At 35.7% G+C, this 26,857-nt stretch overlaps 1 long non-coding RNA gene and 1 pseudogene across 1 annotated transcript; one reads left to right on the top strand and one right to left on the bottom strand.

The window, feature by feature from the left end:
- Positions 1 to 22: 22 nt before the first annotated feature.
- Positions 23 to 337, bottom strand: LOC143542210 (uncharacterized). The gene is made up of 2 exons (XR_013136867.1): positions 254 to 337; positions 23 to 116 (listed from the first exon to the last, which is right to left on the bottom strand). It is a non-coding gene; the product is annotated as an uncharacterized LOC143542210 (long non-coding RNA).
- Positions 338 to 20,995: 20,658 nt separating this feature from the next.
- On the top strand, positions 20,996 to 26,043 carry LOC143542209 (sister chromatid cohesion 1 protein 1-like; annotated as a pseudogene).
- Positions 26,044 to 26,857: the final 814 nt, after the last annotated feature.

The following is a 26,857-nucleotide window of genomic DNA, read 5'->3' as shown; positions in this document are numbered from 1 at the left end:
TCACCTATTCCAAGGGTTAAGGGATCTTCATCTCTTCTTAAGTCGCCTGTAGAGCACGTATATTCAACCTTAGTTTGAGAGGCGGGGCCAGCACATGAAATATAGTGACTTGTTACCTCGTTATCCTCGGCTAATGGTTTGGATATTGAGGTTCAAGGGATCTTCATCTCTTCTTAAGACGCCTGTAGCGCATGATTTATTCGGCCTTAGTTTGATAGGCGGGGCCAGCACATGAAATATAGTGACTTGTTACCTCGTTATCCTCGGCTAATGGTTTGAATCATATGTTTATGGTAGACGTACCATAATCTAAGGTTAAAGAGATTTACATCTCTTCAAAAGGGCCTTGACGCCAGTTCATTCTTAAGGTTTAAGAAATTTACATCTCTTCTAAAGGGCCTTGTCGCCAGAATTTCTAATAATATTTTCAGGATAATGTTAATGTCACAATTCTATTGTTATATCCCCAGGATTAGAAGAATACTCTAAACAATGATCTTATTGCAAGGATAAGACGGTCTGGACAATTTCCAGGTTAATTGATATGCGGTTCTGGTATGATTTACTATTTGCAAGTATTTAAAGTTTATGACTTGATAGTGGTTTATTGGTAAAACTTAAACTATTACTAAGAAAATTTTCATTTCTAACAAACTTAAATTTTTCTCTAATAACGGGAACAGGGATTTCGAAGGACTGATCTATTCCCGTAATATTGTCAACTTTAGTCGGTGCTAAATCATAAAATTTTGATGCTACATGGAAAACCGTTTATCATTAGAAATTTAACAGCTGAAATTGGTAAAAACAGTTGTCAAATTTTGGGGACAATTGTTAGGGCCCAAATTTTATAGTCGGATCTATGCTCAGGATTCCGAATATGTTCAGGATTCTCGAATAAGTTTAGTATCTTGAGTATTAGTGCTAATAAATAGATATTTCTCTCTTGGTGTTGATTTATAATTGCAGATATTAATTGTTGATTTAATCCATGCGAAATACACGGTTGGTGGTTACATAAAACGTGTGGAATGGGTTATAACTGCTGGGATTAAAGGCCAAGTAATGGTTAATGGTCAACAATTGACTATTATGCTGAAATCTCGCACTTATTGTTAATATTAACATGTGTGGGACCACATTTGATGAGTAACTCCCAAAAGAATCGGTCAAAGACGTGGAATGAACATTGAAGAACGTGGATAGACTCAAAAGAAGAGTTCCTCAATGGCTATATTGGAAGACTCTTTCAGTTCCGGAATACTCGGAGAGTTAGTTAGGGATTCCGAGCTATCCTTCTAGTGTCAATATCCTGAGGATGATATTTCGTCCTATATTATTTTTATTTGTTTTGCAGATAATACCACGTGTTAAATATGTTTATAAGAACGTGGATTTCAACGGAATGCTACTTGAATTTCGTCAACAAACAACGTGGGCAGTAACGGCTTGGTTGAAGAAGTAGTCTAGGGTTTCCGGATATTTCGGGATAACAGTTGTAATTTTCTTATTATAATTAGAGCTGATAATATCAATAGGAAACACACACTTTCACGATCTAGCCTACTAGCAATCACTGTAACACTTAGCTCTCGATATTATATCAGTTCCAACCTCGGTAATCACCCGTTTTTGATATTAATAAACTTGACGGTGATAGTTTTCACCTTTCGGGGGTTTTTTGTGCCGGAGATTATAATAATCACACGTAATTCAACCAAAAGTTAGGCTCATAATCTTTAACCGAAGGTATTCGACTAAAGATTAAGTTGTAAACTCTTGACCGAAACGAAGACTATTATATTCAAGGGTTTTTTCCCTCGTAATCATATCCTCGTGTTCAATCTTTTTACTATTTAGCACCTAGCCTCACGCACTAATTTGATCAAAAGTTAAATTGCTAATTTTTGACCGAAACAGTACCGACATCAGAAATCGCGATCTTGATTTTCCCAAAAAACTTGGTACTGAGACCCAAAATGATCGGTTCGGTATCATTACAGTAGGAAAAAGTTCGGTAAATACAGTACCGGTACCGATCCCAAAAATTCCGTTCCCGATTTTCTCAAAAGTTTAGTACCTATACTAGTATCGAATTGCTCATTTTGATACTGGTTCAATTGCAACACCCGATACTATTTCATCATCCTTATAAATATAAAAGTAGAATTAAAAATCTTATCGAATAAAATGGGAAATATAAAAAGATTAAAAATTAAAAATTAAAAAGTGAAACATGGTATCCAACAAAAGGTCGAAACGTGGCAAGTGATGACCGGATCTCATGCCCCCAAACTAGTACACTACTATAGTACTATGTATATATCATCATCTTTCTAGAAAATGTGATCCAACCATCACATGAAAATCCTAATTACTCTCTCCTCATCTTGCTAGATTCAAACAGTATCACTCATTTTTTTCCCATTAATCATTATCAACACCATTATAAATGATTCATCCATGGAGGATGTGCAAAGAAGTTGTCTGTTTTTCAGATGAATTTGATTTCTAAATCCTTAACTTATTATGTTTTGTGGTGATGGTTTGAAATTTGGGAACATAATATTTTGATTTTAGATGGGTGACATGATTATGTTCTGAAAATTGAAAATTAATTTTTCAAAAAATAAAGAAAGCTTCCATGTCTTGTTGATGGGGATAAAACTCTGTTCCTCACCAATTCGTTAACGGAAAGCGAAACGTTGAACGTCTCATGATTTACTTTTGCTTTGCGTGTGCACTGCAGTTCGGGCTGTTTCTCGACAAAGAAACTGAATAACAAATGACTTGTTGATCACATACAATGAAAAATGGTCATCAGTAGCTTCTTTGTTAGTCAAAAGCATCATTTGGTTGTATGATTTGCTCTTTGTGTAACCCGGGTGACCATTTTCATCTGCTACATGACATTGTGACTCGTATGACATGTCATGAAAAATGGTCACGGGGTCGTATGTTTTTGTTAGTGGTCATAGCGATTCTTTCTTTGTTAGCCAAAAATATCATTGGGTCGTATGTTTTGCTCCTCATGCGACCCATGCGCCATTTTCATCTGTCATATGACATTACTACTCGAATGACATGTCAATGATGTCTGAATAGAATGGCAGTGGTATTTGTTTAGATTTGTACTTAATTAGTTAAATTGTTTTTATAAAAGACGCTACAACATCTTGAACACCTTTCAAAGTCATATTCGGGTGTTCAAAGTCATATCCGACGACACCATGAATAACATAAAACCCTTGACAAAAAATTGGTTTAGTGTGGCATTTTTAATTTCTTGTAGATCGTTGTTTTTATAATCTAAGTTTATTACAAAGAAACCCTCTCAAGAGGCTGGCCTAGTGGCCTTACCAAAATTTTCATATACAAGAGCTTAGACTCTCCCTAGATTATAATTTACATGATTAAATACAATCAATCATATCAATCAATCATACCCAGTGAAATCCCACCAATAGCATAGCTATAAGTAGGGTCTGGGGAGGGTGGGATGTAGGCACACCGTACCTCTATCCACATGGATAAAGAGGTGGCTTCCAGAGAGACCCTCAGCTCTAAAGTACATATGTATGAAGCAATACAAAGGAAATCAGAGTTTAACAGTAATAATAATAATAATAATAATAATAATAACAATACTATTTATGTAGAGAAAATATTATTATGGTGTGACTAAAATCAGGTAAATAGAAGCCCTAAGGTATTCCTTTCTCCCTAAAAATCCTTAACTTTAATTCTACTTCTCCAAGAATTCCTATCCTCAACCATGTCCTCGGAGAGGTTTAGGTCTATCAAATCATGCTTAATCCTCTCATCCCAAGTCAATTTAGGTCGTTCTCTACCCCTTCTCCCCTCTATAGTAATGTTTTCTATGGATCTAACAGGATTCGTCGTTTGTCTTTTCTTCACATGTCCAAACCATCTCAATCTCCACTCTCTTATCATGTCTGCTATGTTCGATATCCCTAATCTCTCCCGAAACATGACGTTTCTTATTCGGTCTAACCTTGTGTGCCCACACATCCAACGTAGCATTCTCATTTCTGCTACCTCCATCTTCCGCACTTGTGCCTTCTTGATGGCCCAACAATCTGTTTCATATAGCATTGCAGGTCTAACTGCAGGTCTAACCTACATGATTAAATACAATTTAATCTAATTATTATATTCAACTAGAATCAGAAAACCCGAACCAAACCAAACTTATGAATTTGCATTACTAATTTTGAATTTTCAGTACTTTATAAGAATTAAATAAATAGTGTTAACTAAATATTTTGTGCCAAATGTTTTTTCGCCCCAAAAATTTGAAGCCCAAAAGGCAAACTGAAAAGCAAAACCAAACGAAACCCAATAAAACCAAAACTGAACCCAAACGAAAATCCGAAAGAATTGAAACCGCAAGGTTTAAAAAAAACTCAACTAAATTTTTGGATTTTTGGTTCGGTTTTAACATTAACTGACCCATACATACCTCTAGGTTATCATATTTAACCCATTTAATATATGTTGTATTCGGGTTGACTTTTTTATTAAACGGGTCGTGTTCAGTTTAGCATTGTTAGTCCTTTTAGTTAAATAGGTTGATCTTTATCTTGTTTAATTAATGAGGAAATTACCATTTGCTTCCCTGTGTAATATCTTCGCGAGATGGATTGATCACTGAAAATGAATTTGCGCATGTTGCGCCTCTGTGTGTTTCTTGGGCGGGTTTTTTTGGTTCCTTCCGTCAGTTGACTGTTGGATGGCAAGGGTATTTTACTAATCTTCTAATAAATAATAAATATAATAATAATAATAATATTCATCATCGTAGCAGATGAATCATATTAATAACAATAACAATAACAATAATATGGGATTAACAACAGCAGCTCATCATCATCATCATCATCATCATCATCATCATCATCGTAGCACCATCTCCAGCGCCGACACTTGTTTCTCTGACGACCCGAAGCACACCATCTTATCTCTAACATATTTCTCTCAAATCACCACCAAAATCACCACCCGAAGCACACTCGTTTTTCCGGCGCCGACACTCGTTTCCCCGTTTCCCTTTTTTCCGGCAACCAACTATTTTCCGGCAACCAAGTTTTATCCGGCACCACCAATATCAAGACAAGCACAATATATTAATACAAAAGATTAATGGAAACAAGTTTTTGTCTTTTAGATTCAACAATATATTAATTCGTGTTCGTTTCGTTATTTTTGGGTTCAGTTCGGGTGAAAAGGTATATCAAAAAGGTGAAATATATAGGTTTGTTTCGTTGTTTTCGGGTTCGGTTTGGGTGAAAAGTATATAAAAAAAGTGAAATATATAGGTTCGTTTCGTTGTTTTCGGGTGAAAAGTATATAAAAAATGAAATATATAGGTTCGTTTCGTTGTTTTCGGGTTCGGTTCGGGTGAAAAAAGTTAAATATACAGGTTCATTTCGTTGTTTTCGGGTTCGGTTCGGGTAAAAAAGTGAAATATATAGGTTCGTTTCGTTGTTTCGGGTTCGGTTCGGGTGAAAAAAGTGAAATATATAGGTTCGTTCATTGTTTTCAGGTGAAAAGTATATTAAAAAGGTGAAATATATAGGTTCGTTTCGTTATTTTCGGGTTCGGTTCAGGTGAAAAAAATGAAATATATAGGTTCGTTTCGTTGTTTTCAGGTGAAAAGTATATAAAAAAAGTGAAATATATAGGTTCGTTTCGTTGTTTTCGGGTTCGGTTCAGGTGAAAAAAGTGAAATATATAGGTTCGTTTCGTTGTTTTCGGGTAAAAAGTATATAAAAAAATTGAAATATATAGGTTCGTTTCGTTGTTTTCGGGTGAAAAGTATATAACAAAAGTGAAATATATAGGTTTGTTTCTATTGGGTCCATATTTGATGGTTTGTACTTAGTTCTATCTTTATTGGTTTTCGTGTTGGGCTATGTATGTAAACCGAGATCCATTATGGATCTCGGTGGGCTTTGGGCTTTGTTGGGCTAGCTAGTTGGTGACTCTATATATATATATATATATAATCTATTGTATAGGGTTTTGGTTGCTAGTTCAGTGGTTGGTGAGCAGAACCAGAGATCTCGAATAAACCTTCATAGCCACCATCTAGAGAGCAATACCGGTTTGTGTAAACTCATGTACCAGACGATTTGTTAATATAATCGTGTGCATTTGGTGTATTATTGTTTTCATATATTCATATTGTTCTTCTATATTGTTCTTGAATCATCACGTTGTTAGGATTCCGCACTAACATCGTGTTTGGGTTGATATCATACTGTAGTGATCCAGATTCGGGACTTACAGTTTCATTGTTTTCGGGTGAAAAATATATAACAAAGGTGAAATATATAGGTTCGTTTCGTTGTTTTCGGGTTCGGTTGGGGTGAAAAAAGTGAAATAAATAGGTTCGTTTCGTTGTTTTCGAGTTCGATTCGGGTGAAAAAAGTGAAATATATAGGTTCGTTTTGTTGTTCTCGGGTTCGGTCCGGGTGAAAAAAGTGAAATATATAGGTTCGTTTTTGTTGTTTTCGGGGTTCGGTTCGGGTGAAAAGTAAATAAAAATAGTGAAATATATAGGTTCGTTTCGTTGTTTTCGGTTTCGGTTCGGGTGAAACATATATAAAAAAAGTGAATTATATAGGTTCATTTTGTTGTTTTCGGGTTCGGTTCAGTGATATAAATAATAAAAAAATGATTTTTTTAAATTTTAGAGGGAATTAGGTTGCAGGGGTACATTTGTTAATTATTTGAAACACAGATGTTTTAATTGCGCAGCTTAAAAGGGCATAATAGTCATTACACAAGTCATCTGGATGGTTAACGATAGTTTGACTAACGGAATGGCACACCCTGACCCGCCCGAGAAACTCAGAGGCGCAACATGCGCAAATTCTTTTTCAGTGGTCAATCCATCTCGCGATGATATTACCCAGGGAGGCAAATGGTAATTTTCTCTTAGTTAATTAAACAAGTTGACCCACCAACCTATTTAGCCCATTTATTACAACCCATCAACCCGAGTACACACTTATATCATAATTTAGTTAATTAGTACCCGCCAACCGGTTTTAAACATTTATATCTATATTATCTATAAGGGTTGAGTTATAATAAGAAGATTAGTTTTCCTAAGAAGGATAGGAAATAATCTTGTCCATTCATTTTAAAATTGAATGATTGAGATTATATTAGAGAGATCATCAAGTGTAAAACAAGAGTAAGGGCATAATAGGGATAATACATTTGTTGACTTTCTCTCTCCACATGCAATGCACATGTCAAATACCCCCATCATTTTAAAACGCTCATAACTTTTTTATACGACATTTTTATTTCAAAACAATTTCACCATAATAACGAGTTTTTTTTATCTTTTATATGAGTACCATATTGATATATAAAAATAAAAAAAAATTCGTGGGTTTTTTACATAGTGTGTTTTACCAAAATTGTGTTTTACAAAATTGTGTTATACAAGTGTGTTTTATTTTTTCATAGTGTTTTTTACATTGTGTAATTTAATTGTGTTTTTGTCATTGTGCTTTTATTTTCATAGTGTTTATTCCATTGTGTTTTTTACATCGTGTCTTTTTCATTGTGTTTTATTTTCCGACGAAATTTTTGAAGACTTTTCCGGCAAGGTGGTGGCGGTGGGCGGTGGTAGTTGTAAGAGATAAGTGTAAATTTAAGTGGGTTTTAATTAAATGGGTTTTTGAAATTAAATTAAGTGGGTTTTTAATATTAAGGTATTAGACAAAAATACAGAGAATCAAACTTCTTATTTGATCCATTCTCTTATCTATAAAACACATAAGAAGGATAAAAATGGTAATTTGTTATTTCCAGTGAGACGCCGCTCTATTAATTGCTTATTAAATCTCAGATCAACTCTCCGGCCAATCTCCGGAGCATTCAAGCATGCCCGTTACAAACGTTGGCCTCCATTAATGCCCACGTAAGCGTAACACTCTTCAGTTGCTCCCTTCAATTTCAATTCTTCCTAAAAAACCTAACGCTGTTCAATAACCCAACATCCCAACCTACATACATACATACATATCCTCTTTTTCGCTTGGCTGACTGTTCCCTCGGGCATCATCAATCTCTCTCATGCTCTGGCGCCCATTTCAGGTAAATTATATACCGGTTTCTAGGATTTCGTTGACTTTAATTAATTTCTGTTGATTTATCGTTGATTTTAGTATTTAATTTGAATGCATCTGATCCCTAATTGGAGCCCAGTTTTGACCTTGTTTGTGTTTTTTTATTTCTACATCTTCTATGTTCTTGCAAATTTTGTTTATTTCTTCTTCAATTTTGTGCTTAATTTGATAATCGTTTTTGAATTTAGGAAATTTCTTGTACAGAGTTTATGCTAAAATGGTAGTTATACACATTCAGTTCCCATCAGACGCATTTTGGAAGATTGGTGTATTGCTGGTCAACTTCATTTTGGGTCCGTTAGGAATTGTGATTGTTTAACCTTTTGAAAGTCAAACTATCATTCAGCAGCAGTTAACGAATTCACGTATTTGGCTCAATATTGCACCAAATACTGCTTCAAATAGGTTTAGGTCACTCGTGGTTTTATATGAATGCAAAGACAAAAGGCCACATTCATTTCATAGAAACTTACATGCAAGGAATTAAATTAAATTCAGTTCACAACAATCTATTTTGAAAGCCTGATTTAATTATTGATGAAGGCTACTAAAGAGTGTAGCTACAGGGCTTGTGGGGTTTTAGAATATACACCAACTCATAATTTTGAATTCTGGTTATTAGTGTGATTTATTTTTGTTTTTTGTTTTTTTAATATTTTTTTATATATACCTGTAAGCAGGCAGCCATTAAGAAAAATTATAGACATGATGCACAAAATGTTGGTGATGAAGGTGGCTTTGTTTCTTATTCTGGTAATTATGGTTTTTTCATCTAATATGGACACAATGCACCAAATGTTTAAACATGCTGATTAGGACGTTCATGTTAAATCAGCAGATACGCTTAGGTAAAGGGGTCACATGATGAAAGGTACATGAGATAAACCGAAGAGGAAAATAGTTTAGAAAACTATTATGCATTATTGCAACAATATAAGCTTAAAGATGGACGTGTGTGCAATCATCTTTTCTCCTAGATAATGTTTGTCATTTTTGAAGCTTAGCAGGCTTGTATGTGTCCGCTGCACTAATAATACGAAAGTACCCTTGCCTTTTCAATTGAGGATCGTGTCATATGGGGCGTTATAGTTAACTTTCCAAGAGTCATGAGTCTTACAGGAGGCTGGACATCTGTATTCTGTGATAGTTCATTTTTAGATTTAGCGATCAGAAATTACTTATATGTATATGTGTGTCAATGTATTTGCATGCTGTTAGATGATGTGGACAAAAGCCCGGAAGATGCAAATTATGAAGTGGATATTCTTATAAGATGTGCGGTTTCTAAGGATGAACTTTCTAAGAAAATAATTAAGCTTATTCCACTAAAAGAGCTCGATGAACTGACTGTTTTTTCTGTTCTTATTTCTTAGGCAATGACTGTCTTTGTATGCTCAATTCTGGTCAATGTACATGTGCCGTCACTTTTTCGAGTGCTAAGAATTGTTTACTTAACTTCTTGGAAGAGCATTGAAGATAGGCCCATTTTAGGAACTTGGAGTATTGATGAAGTTAAACAGATATCTGCAAGGTCAACTCCAAGAAAATCACCCGGATGACACACCAATCATAGGAACCGTTGGGAGATACTGGAGTCATACCGAAGGCTGCAGCAACCAACCATCAATTCGATGACTGACGGTTGTCTTCGTTCGCCAATGTTTGCCTTCACATGCTTCAGTCACGAAAACCATGTACGTCTTCATCCTCTCCGTTTATACATGATGTTTTAATCTACTTGAAAAATTGTTGGATTTTTTTTTGTTTATATTGCTAAATTAATGGCTTTTAAGCTTTTGTGTCTTTTGCACTTAGGGGTTTCTTGTTGTTTTTATAGTATGCAGCTCCTGTGTGGTTTGTGATAGGTATGTTTCCTCTTCTGCATGTTTACTACTACATCATCACCATGTATTATGTTAATTTTTTCCGCACATTCACTTTTTAGAGTTTGTCTATATTTTTTTAATAATGTCCATATCATTAGGTGTCGTGACTTATTTTAATACACAATAAATCAGACCCATCGACAACACCTGTTGAACACGAATTGCGGAATACACACGAACAACTGAACACTCGGACCACACACTCTCCCTCTCTGCCACTCAAGAACACAAGGTGAGCACAAAGATTTAACGTGGTTCGGTCGCTACACTGCAACCTACGTACACCAGGTAACTAGGAGTTTTATATTACTTGTGATGGTGAAAAAAAGATACAAGATCAGTCTCTTATATAGAGATTATATAGAAATTTGTCAAACAAAGAAATTAATGCTGCAGAAGAAAATGGATAACACACAGTGTCTTGAGCCACTTCTTTTGACACTTCTTTTGACAGGCTACAAACATGGTTGCAGTTTTCACACATGTTTTTCTGCCTCTGTTTTGACAAACCACAAGAGTGGCTTCACACTCAACAATCTCCCACTTGAAGCCACTGAACAATCTTCACATGTACTTCAACTGTGCATCTATATTTCTGTAAGAAACTTTTCATCTTCAGTATCTTCCTAGTTACCCCGGCCTTCTCTACAATTAACCTGAAAGCCCGTTGAAGCTCTCATTGAGCCTCAACTCATCAGTCATGGCTAAATCTGCCCCTGACCCATTCTCTGTTCTTATCGGCTCCCACTGACACGAACTGCCCGATCCTGGAACATCCTGAGAATAAACACTCTCCGAATAAAGCAGATAATCAACTGGAGAGACTTTGACAGCTGGAATACTGGTTCTCTTAACCTACTGTAGTCTGGTAACTCTGATTGAAGCACGTCCTGTGCTCCCACTTCCAAGAATGCTCCTGATTGATTTCCCTGAACCTTTCTTAGCACGTTCAACTTGAATCTGACCCGTGACTCTGGGTTTGCCATCTGCAAAGCAAACCTAAGTCTGCCCACGAGATTCTGTGAACCGGATCTTGGTCTTCTTCTGAACTGGGACGGTTACTCCCTCAGACGGTAAACTGACCATATACAGCGAACCTCGTTTCTTTCCTCGAGCTATGACAAGATTTCCCTTTAGAACCTTCCACTGCCCGTTCCTGAACTTAACCTCGTGCCCCTGTTCATCCAGCTGCCCAACAGAAATCAACTGTTTCTTCAGACTTGGAATTACCCGGACATCCTTCAAAGTCAATGAACCGACTGGAGTCTTCAGATCTAAGTCACCCATGCTCGTCACCTCAAGAACCTCATTGTTCGCTAGTCTTACCTTACCAAAATCACATTCTTTCAGATTTTGCAGTGCTTCACTGCTGTGGGTAGCGTGAAATGAAGCACCCGAATCCATAACCCAGGAATCCACACTGTTCTCCACACTACATATCAAAACATCGTCATCTAAGTGGTCTACTGCAGCGTTAACTTCTTTCTTCTCATTTGGACATTGATTTCTAAAATGTCCGACTTCTTTACAGTTCCAACAGGTCACATCATTTCGAGTCCTCGACTGACTCCTTTTCCTGTTCCCGCTCCCACTACCTCTGTTATTTCTTCTTCCTCTTCCAACATGCAATAGTCCACTAGAAGACTCACCTGAATTTCTTCCTCTGATGTCTTCACCCACAATGAGATCCCGAATCCCATCAAAAGTGAACTTGCTGGTAGAATTAGTAATCGCTGTAACAGTTCCCGACCAGCTATCAGGCAAGGACGATAACAGTAGTAGAGCCTGAACCTCATCCTCAAATTTTATACCAACCGACCCAAGTCTGGACAAAATCGAGTTCATGTTGTTGATGTGTACAGTTACTGAACTTCCTTCTTTTAACCTTGTGTTAACTAACTCACGAATCAAGAAAATTTTGTTTGCTACCGAAGGCTTCTCGTACATATTAGAAAGCGCATCCATAATCCCACGCATTGTGGTCTCCTTTAGAATGTTGAACGCAACATCCTTCGTCAGCGATAATCTAATAACTGCCTTGGCCTTTTTATCCAAAGTTTCCCATTCGTCTTCTTTCACCTTCTCTGGTCTATCACCCAAGACCACGTCCAAATCCTTTTGAACGAGCAAATCCTCCATTTGCATTTTCCACCAACCAAAATCTTTACCATCAAACTTCTCAATATGAAGTTTGCTGCTTTCTGCCATTTATCAAACTTGAGGGGTCTCTTGCGTCAAATGACTAAATTGGTGGACTTGTTTGAAAAAAAAACAAAAAAATCTTTATTTGTTTGCTTTCCCTAAAGTCACGTGAACAATAACTACTCCCACCAACAAAAAAATCTTTGTCAATCCTCATATCTGCTACGCAAAAAATAAACCGGGCGGCTTGATTTTTTTTTAAAACTGTGAGATCACAATTGCAAGCGGTGGCTGTTGAAATCTCTGGTAAGATAAATCGGCGGAACTGCCGAGTCAATTTTCTGATCGGTGTTGTTGCTAGTGGCGGTCAAACGTTACTGATACGATGCTTGACATTCGGAACAGATACACCCCTTCAATCTTTGCGGCTGAGACGAAAATAGGATGACGGCGGTTCTGGTCGGCGGCGGCTTCGGAATCGCGACGGTGATTCACCTGAGCGACGATGGTTCTGGTCAGAACCCTGGTTATCTGTGCGTAACAACCTGGCTGTTCGGTTCAACAACAAGAGCCTGAGCTCTGATACCAGTTGTTAGGATCGACAACACCTGTTGAACACGAATTGCGGAATACACACGAACAACTGAACACTCAGACCACACACTCTCCCTCTCTGCCACTCAAGAACACAAAGATTTAACGTGGTTCGGTCGCTACACTGCAACCTACGTCCACCAGGTAACTAGGAGTTTTATATTACTTGTGATGGAGCACGTTCGTCTACATGATTGTTGCTCAGTGTTTTACTGGGCAATTTTTTGGTCAGTTTGTGCTCAGTTTTCATGGCAGTAAAAGAATAATGAACAACCCACTTAATTTTTGACCAATTAAAAACTGAAACGTTTTTTTACTTTACTTTAGGGATGGCAATGGTTCGGGTTTGGTATGGATTTAGGACTCTACGTATCCCAAACTCATATCCGATTATCAAAGTCCGTCCCAAACCCGTCGGCTAGTTATCAGGTAATTACCCGTAGGGTTTCGGGTTTTTGTCAAAATACCCACCAGGTATCTTTTCCAATGAAAATTGCAAAATATGTTTTTTACTAAGTAATTAACTTCAAAATAACGTAGTTAAGCTAAAAATTGCTAAATGCTCTTTTTTCTCTTCAAATGGCATACTTAAGTTACAAATCCAATTCGAACAAAATTAATAGCTGCTCTGCTTTTTTAGTCAAATTTATTATCTTCCACAATGCAATCATATTATTTTAATAATTTGATTTTTGTTTGATTTTTAAGAAGCTAAAAGGTAGACGAAAGATGATCTGATCGGCAATATTACATATCAATCCACTATTTATTTTTATTTTTAAGTTTCGGTTTTCCTTAAGATTGTTTTTCGTATGTTGTCTTTGATGAAAAGTGTAAGTTAAAGCTTGTCCACTGTACTTATTTGTCATTTATTATGTGTCTGTAGGCATAACATAAAGATTTACAAATAAAAAGTGACCCTAAATGACGGTGAGCCCTCATGTATCCAGAATCCAGCTTGATAGTTTCATCACATTCTTTCACAGGGTCAGACAACCAGTTTAAAGTAAACACATCAGATTTGCAACTCATCACAACATTTAAGAAAGCATAGAAAATGCAGTTTCAACTCATATTTACATTTTACAAATAATAATATTGTAGTTTCCAGGTATAGCTGGCAGCAGTGGTAAGCTTGTCCAACCACACGGGCCTATTAAAAATGCGAGAACGGCGTTTTCAAATTAGTTTATAAAGTTACAGGTTTGAACAATCCAAGATAACAGTGTATGCTATAATTGGGATTTTTGAACATGTATTTTGTAGTCTGTATGAATCTATGGCGATGATTTGCGTATGAGGTGACTTATTTTGTAAAAAAATTTAGTAAGATGGTAGTTTTTATAAGTATTTGTATATAAAAGTTGAAAATGATGAAATTATGTCCGTTTTTTATATCAAATTAGGTGGGTTATATTATTTAAACTTGTTTTCGTTTGAAAATTTCTATTTGCAGTGTATATTTTCTCGTTTTTGTTCAAAAATTTAAGCCTGGCCACCTATACTTTTTTTTATTCTTTTTCTTTTTTTTTTTAATTATATGTGTTGACTCCCCCTGCCCCTGGTGCCGTGTTTTCGTCCAAGCTTGCAACCGTATGGGCATACCATGTTACACATCACTAATAACTCATACGCTCACATTTAGTATTAAACTTACATAGTATAGCTACTGTAACGAACCGATTGCGTGCCCAACATAGCGAATGCGTACTATAACGAACTGACTTTCTTTAACATACAGCTACTGTAACGAACTGACTTTCGTTCACAACATAAACGGTAGTGTTTGTAAATTAGTTTTAAAATTACATAGTATAGTGAATGCGTACTGTAATGAACCGACTCTCGTTAACTTAAAATGACGAAAACTTAAATACCGAAACGGTCTACTCAACAGCTAAGTAGTTTTGCACAACATAAACGGTAGGGTTCTTAAATTAGTTTTACACTTACATAGTATGGCAAATGCCTACTGCAAAGAACCGACTTTCGTTAACATATAAGGTACAGTTCGTAAATTATCTTTAGTTTATCTGCATTTTGTGGATTTTATGGATGGAAGCCAACTATTCAATTGGTATTATCTTTAGTTTATCCATAATGTTCGGCAACATTATGGATCTTCCTTATATTGGTTGTTAGATTTGAAGAATCATGTACTAATGAACTAACATTGAGGCAACATTTATCTACATTTTGGTCCAACAATTCATGACTTCCCGAACTAACACATGGCCTGTTATATAAACGAACCATATCTTCTTTTGAATTAACCTGAACCAGCCCCAAAACAATAGTTGACCAGATTACACACTTTGACTATTAAAAAGTCAAAATACCTTTAACCAGCTTTTTTTTTTGTACAAATATAAAAAAACCATGTTTACCATATACAACATATTCAACCTACAAGGGTATATATGGAATTAAGGAAAAGTTCAAGTGTGCTACATGTCTGTTGTATACGGGTAAACGGTTTTTTTTAGAGTTTTCATCATCATCATCATCATCGTACTCAGTATATCCCACCAATAGCCAAGCTATGGTAGGGTCTGAGGAGGGTAAGATGTAGACAGCCTTACCCCTACCCCATAGGGATAGAGAGGCTGCTTCCGATGAGACCCCCGGCTCGATAGTAGTTTTGCATCAAGCCTTGGACATAAGGCACATAGCACTCAATCATCGGGACACCGGCTGATTGGTGCATGTACCATTGTCTTTCGGCTATCAACGCCACCACATGATGGCTGATTAACCTTTTTAGAGTTTTAATAAAAAAAAAAATCGGGTTAAAGGTGTTTTGACTTTTTAATAGTCAAAGTGTGTAATGTGGTCGACTATTGTCTCGCGGCTGCTTCTGGTTAATTCAAAAGATTTGGTTCATTTATAAAATGGGTCACGTGTTAGTTCGGATAAGAGTTTGACTGCGGGCTTGTTTGGTGAAAAACAATACAATTCGTATTGGTTTTGGATATAAAGGGTAATTTTCATATTTTTATTAGGCAGCTGATACTACATCAGATCATCAGTTCCAAATTGAAAATCTAAAGTTTTTAGTGTTTTTGGATACTGATTTGAGGCAAAATACTCTGGTTCTGCTCCGATGCTTCTAGGAAAGAGAGAACCAATCTATATGTGGAATGATGGCTCAATGATCTACCAGATCTAGCTTTCAATATAGATGACCAACCCCGAGAATCAGAAGCCCTCAGCAGCAAGGTAAGAAAACCAATTAGAGTTAGAAGCCTAAACATAACTTTAGGCATCCAAACGGAAAAAATGAATGCTGCATGTTTGTATTTGTTTGTTTAACTCTAACCAAACAAACGATTGAAAATTGACAATTAGACAAACAAGGTTTTCTTGTTCATGCTTGTTTATGTTCGTTTGTTGATCGTATAAAGCGAACGGTTCATGAACGTTAACGAACATAAATGAGTGTACATGAATTTAAAGTAAACGTGAATGTCAATATATCGGGTTTAGAAAGTAAATAAATAAAACTAATCTAAATTGTTATATTAACACGCTAATAGTTTTGCCAACAAGTTTATATATAAATGTTACAGTTTGACTCATATGTTGGTCAAACAATTAGCTTTATGACTTTTTTTGAAATGGCCAACAAACAGAATTGCCTAGGTACTTCGTTCGGGGTGACGTAAATGACAAAAGGCCACAGCCAGCTGGCCAACCCAGCCGTACGAAATCCATAAGCGCCTCCAAGTTATCACAATTAGCTTTATGACTAAATGGTGTTTTGTTGGTTGATAATGTTTTATATAAAGTTTGAATATTATGTGATATAATTAGCTTTATGACTAAATGTTGTTTTGTTTGTTGATATTTTTTATATAAAATTTGATAGAATGCAAACTATAGCATTCACTATCGATTGAATTCCCATTGCTTCCCCGCCGCAACGCGCGGGCACTTATGCTAGTAATAAGTTAAAAGGTTTAGTTAAAAGGTTTGTAGTCATTTTATACTTTTATAAGTGTGTCAAGGCTATGATTGATATCTTGATCATGGATAAATATACGTGTCATAGATGTGTTAATTTAACCCGCTAACTCGAAACATCGGAACCGAATGTATAAATAATAATGATTATGGATTTATGTATATTAATTCAAGGGACAAAATGTGGTGTGGTGGACGGTGGTGTTATAGAAAGGAATTATTTTTAATGTTAATTACTAATTAAATGATTGGCTGGGTTAGCAGAAAAATACTAGTTACCAACTGAGCACTGATTTGGCTAGTTGAATAAAGAATAGTTTTTGAATGATCAAAAATAAATGGACGGTGTAAGTGAGAATGATGAGGTTCACACTTCACATATGTACAAAATCAATCATCATCTCCAACACAAAATAATAAGGATTTTGAATAATATGCAATTATTTGTTACATTATTAATAATCGAATATGCCCTTTTGAATATGCATATAAATTGCTTTCTTCTCTTCTCATTATCACCACTCAAATACTTCTTCTCTAGCACTAAGCTTTAGAAGAGTATTTAAGTAATGGGCAAAGACGTTGAGGTTGGCGGTCATGACTACGGCGCAAAGGACTACCAAGACCCTCCACTGGCTGATTTATTTGACGCCGAGGAGCTAACCAAATGGTCCTTTATCGAGCCATCATTGCTGAATTCATTGCCACACTTCTCTTCCTTTACATCACTGTCTTGACCGTCATTGACTACAAGTCACAAACCGATCCTGCCCATAGCTCCGACCAATGTGGTGGCGTTGGCATCCTTGGCATCGCTTGGGCCTTTGGTGGTATGATCTTCGTGCTCGTATATTGCACTGCTGGCATCTCGGGTAAATTAATTACTTTTCCCCTTCAATATTTAACTATGTATTTCATTTGATAATAATAATAATAATAATAATAACGTTCAAATGTTCGATTAGTGGATATATTGTAATGATGAATTGAATTCGCAGGAGGACACATTAACCCTGCGGTGACATTTGGGTTGTTTTTGGCTAGGAAGGTGACGCTCCCTAGGGCGTTCTTGTACATCGTGGCACAATGCTTGTGTGCCATTTGTGGGTGCGGTCTAGTTAAAGCTTTCCAAAAAACTTACCATAATGCTTATGAAAAGATAATCGGAAGCTTGCGGTATTTAACTCATACGAGACCTGATTTGAGCTACTCGGTTGGTTATGCAAGTCGGTTCATGCAATCACCAACTCAAGCTCATGCTCAAGCGGTTAAATATATTCTCCGATATCTGAGAGGTACACTAGACTTTGGTATTACTTACTCGAGAGGCGGAAACAGTATGTTGCACGGGTATAGTGATAGTACTCACGCAGTGGATATGGATGATGGTCGGAGTACATCAGGTTTGATTTTCTACTATGGTACATCACCGATATCATGGGTTTCTCAGAAACAAGGAACGGTGGCGTTATCATCATGTGAAGCTGAATTTATGGCAGCTACATCGGCTGCATGTCAAGCTTTATGGCTTTGGGGTTTGTTGTCAGAGATGACTGGATAAAAGGAGGAGATCGTGACGTTGAAGGTGGATAATTCATCGGCTATCGCCTTGATGAAGAACCCGGTTTTTCACGGGAGAAGCAAACACATCAACACACGGTACCATTTCATTCGGGAGTGCATCGAGAGAGAATAAATTAAGGTGGAGCATGTCAGTGGAGATTTACAAAGAGCAGACATCCTTACAAAAGCGTTGCTACGGTTGAAGTTTAACGAGATGCGAAGCTTCATCGGTGTCACAAGATTAGGGGGGGTGATTGTTAGTGTAATCTTGCGTAAGTGCGAGGACCTAGTTGTCGTACTTACAAACCTAGGGGGTTATTGAGTTAGTTTTCCTCCTATTCTTGTCTAACAAGTAATTGTATGGTTATAAACCCCAGTAATCACAACAACTTATTAATCAATGCAATAAAGATTTAGACTTGAATCTTATTGTTTTCAATGTCTTCATATTTTCAATATATAAATTGATTTGATTAAAAATGTCTATTCCTATTTTTGACAGAACAAAATCACTTCAAAGCAAGATTTTGAAAACCAGACTTGTACAGTCGGTGTAGCTGGTTCAGCCGATAACGACTAGAGTCACCGGTCCGGTTACAAACAACTAAATCGGAGGGCAAAAAACCGGCTGATTATTTTTAATAAACCAAAAGAAACGATCTTGAACAGGAAAACAACTTGTCAGACTGAAAACAATTTAAAAAATAAAACTTTAGAGATTTCTTAATATTGAGTGAAGTGTCACAATATCTCTCGAGCTGCCTATTCTACTTGACGCAATTTCCTTTTATAATGTTAGTTTGATGTTTTGAGTTGTCTCCAGGACGATGTGGCTGAGGAGAGTAAAAGTTAATGTTTATAAAGTGGATTAAATAAATATGACAATTGTATAGGTAAACTCCTACGTGAACAAGCTAATATAATGTCATGTGTCCACTTAGATTTGCTTTTATAAGATTGGTAGATAGGTAAAATTGTAAAACTATAATACTAACACGATATGTAACTCTCATAAATATTAAATAGTTTTTAGTAACACCGGTGGCGGATCTTGAATATTTAATTAGGTTAGTCCGAAAATCATGAGACCAAATTTTTTTTTCATACTTCTAATTATCAGTCAGCGATGTGGTTCGGATCAGGTCAAACAATAATAACTCTAAATTCAAATTACTGTTTTCACACATAAAAAATCAATTCTTTAAACAAATAAAGACAAATGCGAGGTAAATAAACGTGACGAATATAATCCTACTAACGCAAAATTTAATGGTGTAGTTAGAAAAGTGTTGAAAGATAACAAATTTTCGCTCTAAAGGGGATATAACTACATATGTATCTTTTTTCTTTTCTTTCAAAAAAAAATTCAAAATTTCAACTATTAGGTCATCGGATGTAAGCAAACAAACAAACAAATGTAATGAATAAAATCATATTCAAGTAAGAGTTACCATTAGGGTCTGAAAAGATATGAGATGGCTCAGCTGAATTTAAATATTTCATTTGAGGATACTATCACATATACATCACATTATCATTATCAAGGGTACATGTAATCACATTTAAAAAATACATACGTTCATAGTAATAATCATAAAGTTTATGTTTTATCCCATTTATAAAAAGTAAAATATATCAATCTTATTTCATTTTACATACAACACCTGTACATATTATATGATATATCACTTGTTGCGTGATACACAAGTCTGCTTCAGTAAAAATAAATTTATATAATATTCTAGTTCAGGTTACTAATTATATACACCCCCTTTGACAAAAAAAGTTTACTAATACACATATATTATATCAAATTTTAAATGGATAAAAATAGTGTTATTAGTTGATAATATAAAAGCGGACGAGCTTTAGTTCAATTGATATTGATGACTGAATGTCTTATAAAATCTTAACTTTGTATTCTATCTCAACCGAATTATACAACAGAGGGCTTTCGGGTAACAAGTTTTTACTAGAACAAGCAGAAAATGGATTTGGACTACTCAGCGATGTATGCAATCACATGCATTTGGGGTCTCTTTTGCCATTGAGTTATACCCCGGTTAACTAGATTTTATTCGTTTATTGTTAAAAAAAGAATTTAAAAACATAAGAACTGTATATCAAAATAACATCTAAAACTATATTATAAAAATACATTTGATCCTTTTAACAATTCATGTTATTCTTTGTAGAATTATAAGCATCTAACAGAATATTAACAATCCAATAGTTATGACTCATCATCATGTCTCTACCTTCCCATTACTTGGTTAACTAATGCACAACGTACAAACAAGCGAAGCATATATTTCATAAATATACACCCAGAGTCACATACCATCATCATTTCTGTATAATATTACACTCCAATTAATTTCTAAAGTTTAAGAACTGATGCACAACGTACAACCACGCAAAGCACACGCTTCATAAACAAAGAGCACGATACGATACCATTACATTTACCAGGTGTGTGTATGTGGGTGACGTCAGCAAAGTACAACATTCCACTCACACACGATTCCTCCTCCCGCCTCAATTCCGTTACATCGATTCTCTCTTTCTCTCTCTCTCACACACATTTGTGACGTCAGCAAACAGACACACACATACAGTCCGCCATTAACAACAACAAACCTTCATTCATTTGCTTCATAATTTTACACAGAGACTATGTTCTACTCTCACCAGCTTCTCGCTCGCAAAGCTCCACTCGGTCAAATCTGGTACGCAATACTTACTCCATTCAATGCGTGGATTTCGATCCAAATTATACGTATAATTTCAGCTTATTTAACTTCCTATTCAATAAGCTTGTGTGTTTTTGATAACTCGGAGGTGTGAATAGACGTAATTTGTATGTTATTGAGTAATTGCTTAGTGTAGGGACCTGATTTAGACGTTATTTTAAGACTTACATAAGCTGAATTCGTAATCCTGTATAAATTTAAACGTAATTTCAACTTTTTTATGTTCGTATTCAATCATTATATCTGTTGCTCGTTATTATTGTGTTTTTGGTGAATCGGAGGTGTGAATGTGTTGTAATTTGTGTGTTATTGAGTAATTGCTTAGTGTAGGAATCAGATTTAGGTTATTTTCTACGGTTTTAAGAGTTACAGACGCTGAATTCGTAATCCTGTGTATATTTAAACGTAAATTTCAGCTAATTTATGTTCGTGACTGTGTGTTTTGATAAACCGGAGGTGTGAATATGTTTTCGTTTTAATTTGTGTGTTATTAAGTAATCGCTTTAGGTCATTAACTAATTATATTCGGTTTTAAGTATTACAGATGCTGAATTTATCGTAATCCTGTTTTTATATTTGACTAATTGTTTGTACATGACTGTTTATGATGATTATTAGGAGAGCTGCAACGCTACATGCTAAAATCAACCGGAGGAATCTCAATAAGCTTAACATCATCAACATCTGGTCAGATTTAATTAACTGTTTATTTATTATTAGTGTTTATTCGGTTGCGGTAACTGACGGACCTATTTTGGTCAATTGCAGTGCAGAAATACTGAATCCGTCGGTTCCGATGGCTCTACGGTTATCAGGAATACTCATGGGTAAGTTGCTGAATCTGTTTCGTTGAATTCGGTATATTAGTGATTTGAATTTCATGTTTCGAGTATTGTTTAATTTCAGGTGGAGTTGTCATTGTGTACGAGCGGAAAGTGAAATTACTCTACGGTGATTTTCAATTTATCAATCATTTGCTTTGTTCATTGTTTCGTATTATGTTCACTAACTAGAAATTATAATTTTTTGATTACAGAGGACGTCACTCGGTTTCTGGTACGCTTTCAGATCCGTTTCTCTATATGTTCATGTTTGGTTTTATCTACATTGTGAAAATTGGGGAAATGGATTTTGTAGGTGGAAATTAATGAAGCATGGAAGGTTAAAGCTAAACGAGATCCAACCGTGCTTCCTAAGGGCAAATCTCAGGCTAAGTGAGTCTTTAATTTTATTCCATATGTTGATTTTTCACTTATGTTGTAGTTTTCCCTTTAAATTTGCTAATAAACCATAAATGAAGTTCCATTTAGGTAGGATAATTATTATTAGGGGTGTAAACGAGCCGAGTTACTACTTGCTAGCGAGCTGCTCATGATCGGCTCGTGAAAAAGCTCGACCGAGCCGAGCTTAAGCGCGCCCGAGCCTGAACTCGAGCCTAAAAGTAGGTTTGTTTAATAAACGAGCCTGAGCTTCACTTACCGTCACCGAGCTCAAGCCGGCTCGCGAGCTTGCTAATAATACAAATTTTATAATATATATATATATATGTATATATGTATATATATAATATTATGAAAAAATAGCTAGAAAAATGAGCTGAGCCCGAGGCGAGCTCGAGCTTGAAAAACTACTTATGAGCCGAGTTCGAGCTTTAGAAATTGAGATTGAAATGAGTTCTAGCTCTGTGTAAATCAAACAAGCCGATCCCGAGCCTAGGCGAGCTCGGCTCGGCTCAGCTTGTTTGCACATTGCACCCCTACTATCTGAAAACCAACTGGTTACATAATTGACCCTATTGTATCAAGTTAATAATGGGAAATTACTGTTATATGTTTTATACATGCTTTGTAGTTAGTACATCACATTCTATTGATTCATATTGGCAAAGTGTCATTGTGGAGTCAAATAGACTTTGATTTCATGGTTTATCTAATATATTGCATTTAACTGTTTATTGATACTTTGTGGTAGATATGAAGCTGTTACACTCCCTGATAACGAACCAGTAGACCTAGGAGACATTGAGCAACATCTTCAATTTTCTAACTCGGACACGCTAATGGGGATGAACAGAAGTGCTTCATTGACATGGTAAATTTGTGTCACAAACTACTGATAAAAGTTACCTGTTTACAACATAATAAGCTAAAAGTTCTAAGATGTATTTCTTTTCGGTTTACAGAATCTTGACAACATAGATGAGTCATACATCCGCAACCAGGGGGATGATCTACCTCATGATCATCATCAAGGTACATCTAAAATGATTTATGGATATATTTACTTGCAGACACAGGTTTTATGATTCTATCATATGTTCCTGATGGTGTGTATTTCTTGTTTTCTCAGCTGATATTGAAAACATCACCCTAATTGATCGATTCGATTCACATCAGACAGATGCAGGACGCTTCAATCAGTTCGAGAGGTAGGTTTTTCAAATACTTTTGCTGGTAAATGTGCAAGTTAACTGTATCATTTTATCACTGTAACAACTGCAATTCTTTTTATATAAACTACTAGGCTAAGTTGAAATTTGTTCATAATATTACATATATAACTGAATGGTGAAAATTACAGGTTTGACATTGAAGGGGATGATATTGACGGTGGTGATGATGTGACACTAGAGAAGTCTCTTTCACATAACCGTACCTCTGACCTACCAAATACTGTTATACCCTCTCCACCTTTACAAGACGAGCCTAACAAACGTAAGTAACATTTAATTTTCTTATTTTCAGACTCTAATATAGGTAGAAAATGACCCGTTTAAATGAACGAATTGATTTTTGGTTATGATTTTTCCCTAACGGGTCACATTAGACAAATTAGACTTATTTAAGCTAAAATAGAAACAGGTGAACTGGTTAAAAGTCACCCAATGTGTACTTTACTGCTTACATCAACTTAACTCATTTTATATTTAAAAAATTAGACATCTTATTGTTATAAATTATAACATTGGTGTTGTAAATGGAAGCTGATGAGATACTTGATCAGCATCCAGAACATCAAAACAATCCTCAATCTGATGAGGATAAGGTAATATTTTGAAATATACAATTGTTGAAACATATACATTTGTTGAAATAAAATCAAATATTGCAGGCTCAACATATTCCACAGACGCGAAGACCATCTAGAAAATGAGAAAGGCGGGCCCCGTCTGCTATCATGGATTATGAACAAACTGTGATCCCTGGAAATATGTATCAATCTTGGCTTCAAGACGCTTCTGATCTCGTTTCAAGAAGAGGAAGAAAGATAAAGGTACGTTTCCGAACAATATTTAATTATCAAAACATTATTCAACAACCTATAATGATAACAAACAATATGTTATTGACTTTCTTCAGCCTTCAAGTGGCATTCGGTCCATGAAAATTGAAAAACTCATGGATTTACCACCGGTCCCTCTAGTTGATGGCTTGCTTACAAATGGAAATAAGGATATATATTATCCTCTTCCTTTGTTAAAACAATGGATGAAATTAACTCAACCTGTGCATGATTCCCCGTCAGGTATATATGACTTCTAACAATGTAATTGTTTTTAACAATTCTTATATACTTACCAATGTGACATCATTTGTTTCATTCAGGAGCAAACTCGCCACCACATCCACCGGTACCGTCATCATCATCACCACCGGAAGCAAACAATTATCATGACCCGCCAACATTTGTAAGAAAACTTTGAAGTGTTTTCATTCATATACACAGTAATGAAACACTTACAAATTCGCATCATGCATTATAATATTTAGCCTTTTGAAGATCACCATAGTGGAGTTGGATCTGGATCATTAGGGGTATCCATAGAGAAGAACATGCCAGATGTCAATAACCATGAGATTCCTGAAATCATCAGCACCCTTATGAACAATGTCACCGGGGCTAATGGGGGCCCGGTGGCTGATGCTGACATGACAGTTACACCTGCAAATTCTGGTATGATCGTTTTTTTTCCTATATGCAAATAACTTATGATAAAGGGGGCATATATAAATGTATGTTTTTAACTAACAGGCAGGTTGGCTAAATCTATGAACTCAGAATCTGGACCCAGGTTTGTGCCACAAGTCTCAGATATCAACTTTGAAAGGTTAGTGAACGGGTCAAATAGGTTGACCGGGTCAAAAGTGACCAGAAGTGCATTTGATGTAACATTTTCTTATATTATATTTATGAGATTTAAAATGCTCAGGTCAAGCGAGAAGAGACGTTACTCATCCACTAGAAAAAGTGCGAGTAGCCTTGACCCAGTGGCAGAGGAGTTGTCGTTCAGTCACGCTGATCCCAATTTCAAGCTGGCTCAACTTTCTGAAAACGAATTGTCACCCGAAAGTAATGAAATTAACTACTTATTGCTTTATTTTTACATAATATATTTAATTAACTAATTACATGTTTACGTGTTCAGAGTTGATTGTGGAAAGTGGACCAACACACACCCAAAAGGTCCCTGCAACTGATCAACCAATGGACCAGCTAACTGATTCTATCCGAATGTAAGGTTATCATATATACATACATAGTTTTGATCTGTTGATTAAAATAAGAAAATGTTGCAACTAAAAGCACATTTTGATACACCGGGATGTGCTCAAACTGAATCACTTGACCAGCTTGCATTGGGATTGGACCGGAAAAAGGCTGCCTGTCTGTTTTACCAGACTTGTGGTATGTTTCTTATTATACCTAGTGCTAGTGACATATATTTATATGTTAAGTGTTAAAAGAGAAAAATATTATTAAACGTGCAGTTTTGGCGTCTCGTGGTTACATAAAGGTACAACAGAAAGAACCTTATGGAAATATTATTATTTCTCGCGGTGCTAAAATGTGACTAAAAGGTAGAAAGAAAGAGGCGGACCCCATACATAGAATCTAATGAAGTAGTTTATGATGAGGACATGCAAGGATATCCACTGTTGCTTAATTTTTGGTTTATCTAAGTATTTTCCCACTTAATATAATCACTTTTGTAAGGAATAGTAGTTTGAAATTATACATAATATGGGCATGGATCAGTAGCTTGAATATATACACAAAAGGGTTTGTCCTTGTTTACTTGGAACCTCTTTCTTCATTATGGAATTTTTTAACTTGATGTGAATCTGAAAAGTAATTACTGAATAATATTTGGTGATAACTATAAATTGGAAGGGCTATGTAGCATATAGCTTCAAATTATATGTTAAGTTGGTGTGAAATGTTGTGTTTTAATCAAGTTCAAGAAGGTCAACATTGACATGTCTATAGCGTTGTCAAACGCACATCATAGTTTGAATTTGTTATCTGAAGGTAGGTGTATGCGCATGGTTTTCACTATGTATAGCATGTATAGCACCTTTGGGTATTGGGGTTTGCTCTTTTATTGTTTTGGATAGGGAACCTGATTTTATCAAGTGTTTATTTTTATTGCTACTTTTTAACCTAATAAAGAACTCGTCTAACCGAATTCACTAGGTGGAGATAAGTCCTAACTAATAATGAATGATGATAACTCTTTTACATAGTTCTATGAGTAATTTGACTGTTTTATTGTTTTAAGTCAATCTTTGGTTTCCTGATGCAATTTTTTGGTGTATGTTTAAATATTGAGTTAAAAAAGACTTGATTTTACCAAACACAACACCAATACCCGATAACTCTTATGTTATAATATAAATCTAGACCAAGATTATAGAATTGCAACCAAGTAATCTTCTACCTTAATCATTGTAGTTTGATCTACACATTTATTCAGTTTCTAGATTTTTAAAGTTTCCGTAGCTGC

The sequence above is a fragment of the Bidens hawaiensis genome, unplaced genomic scaffold (assembly GCF_021521415.1).
Source record: "Bidens hawaiensis isolate Kalapana, Puna unplaced genomic scaffold, B.hawaiensis_p1.1 tig00012795_1, whole genome shotgun sequence".
NCBI classification, from domain to species: domain Eukaryota; kingdom Viridiplantae; phylum Streptophyta; class Magnoliopsida; order Asterales; family Asteraceae; genus Bidens; species Bidens hawaiensis.
The sequence above is the reverse complement of the archived record's forward strand: the minus strand, read 5'-3'. Positions and strand labels throughout refer to the sequence as shown.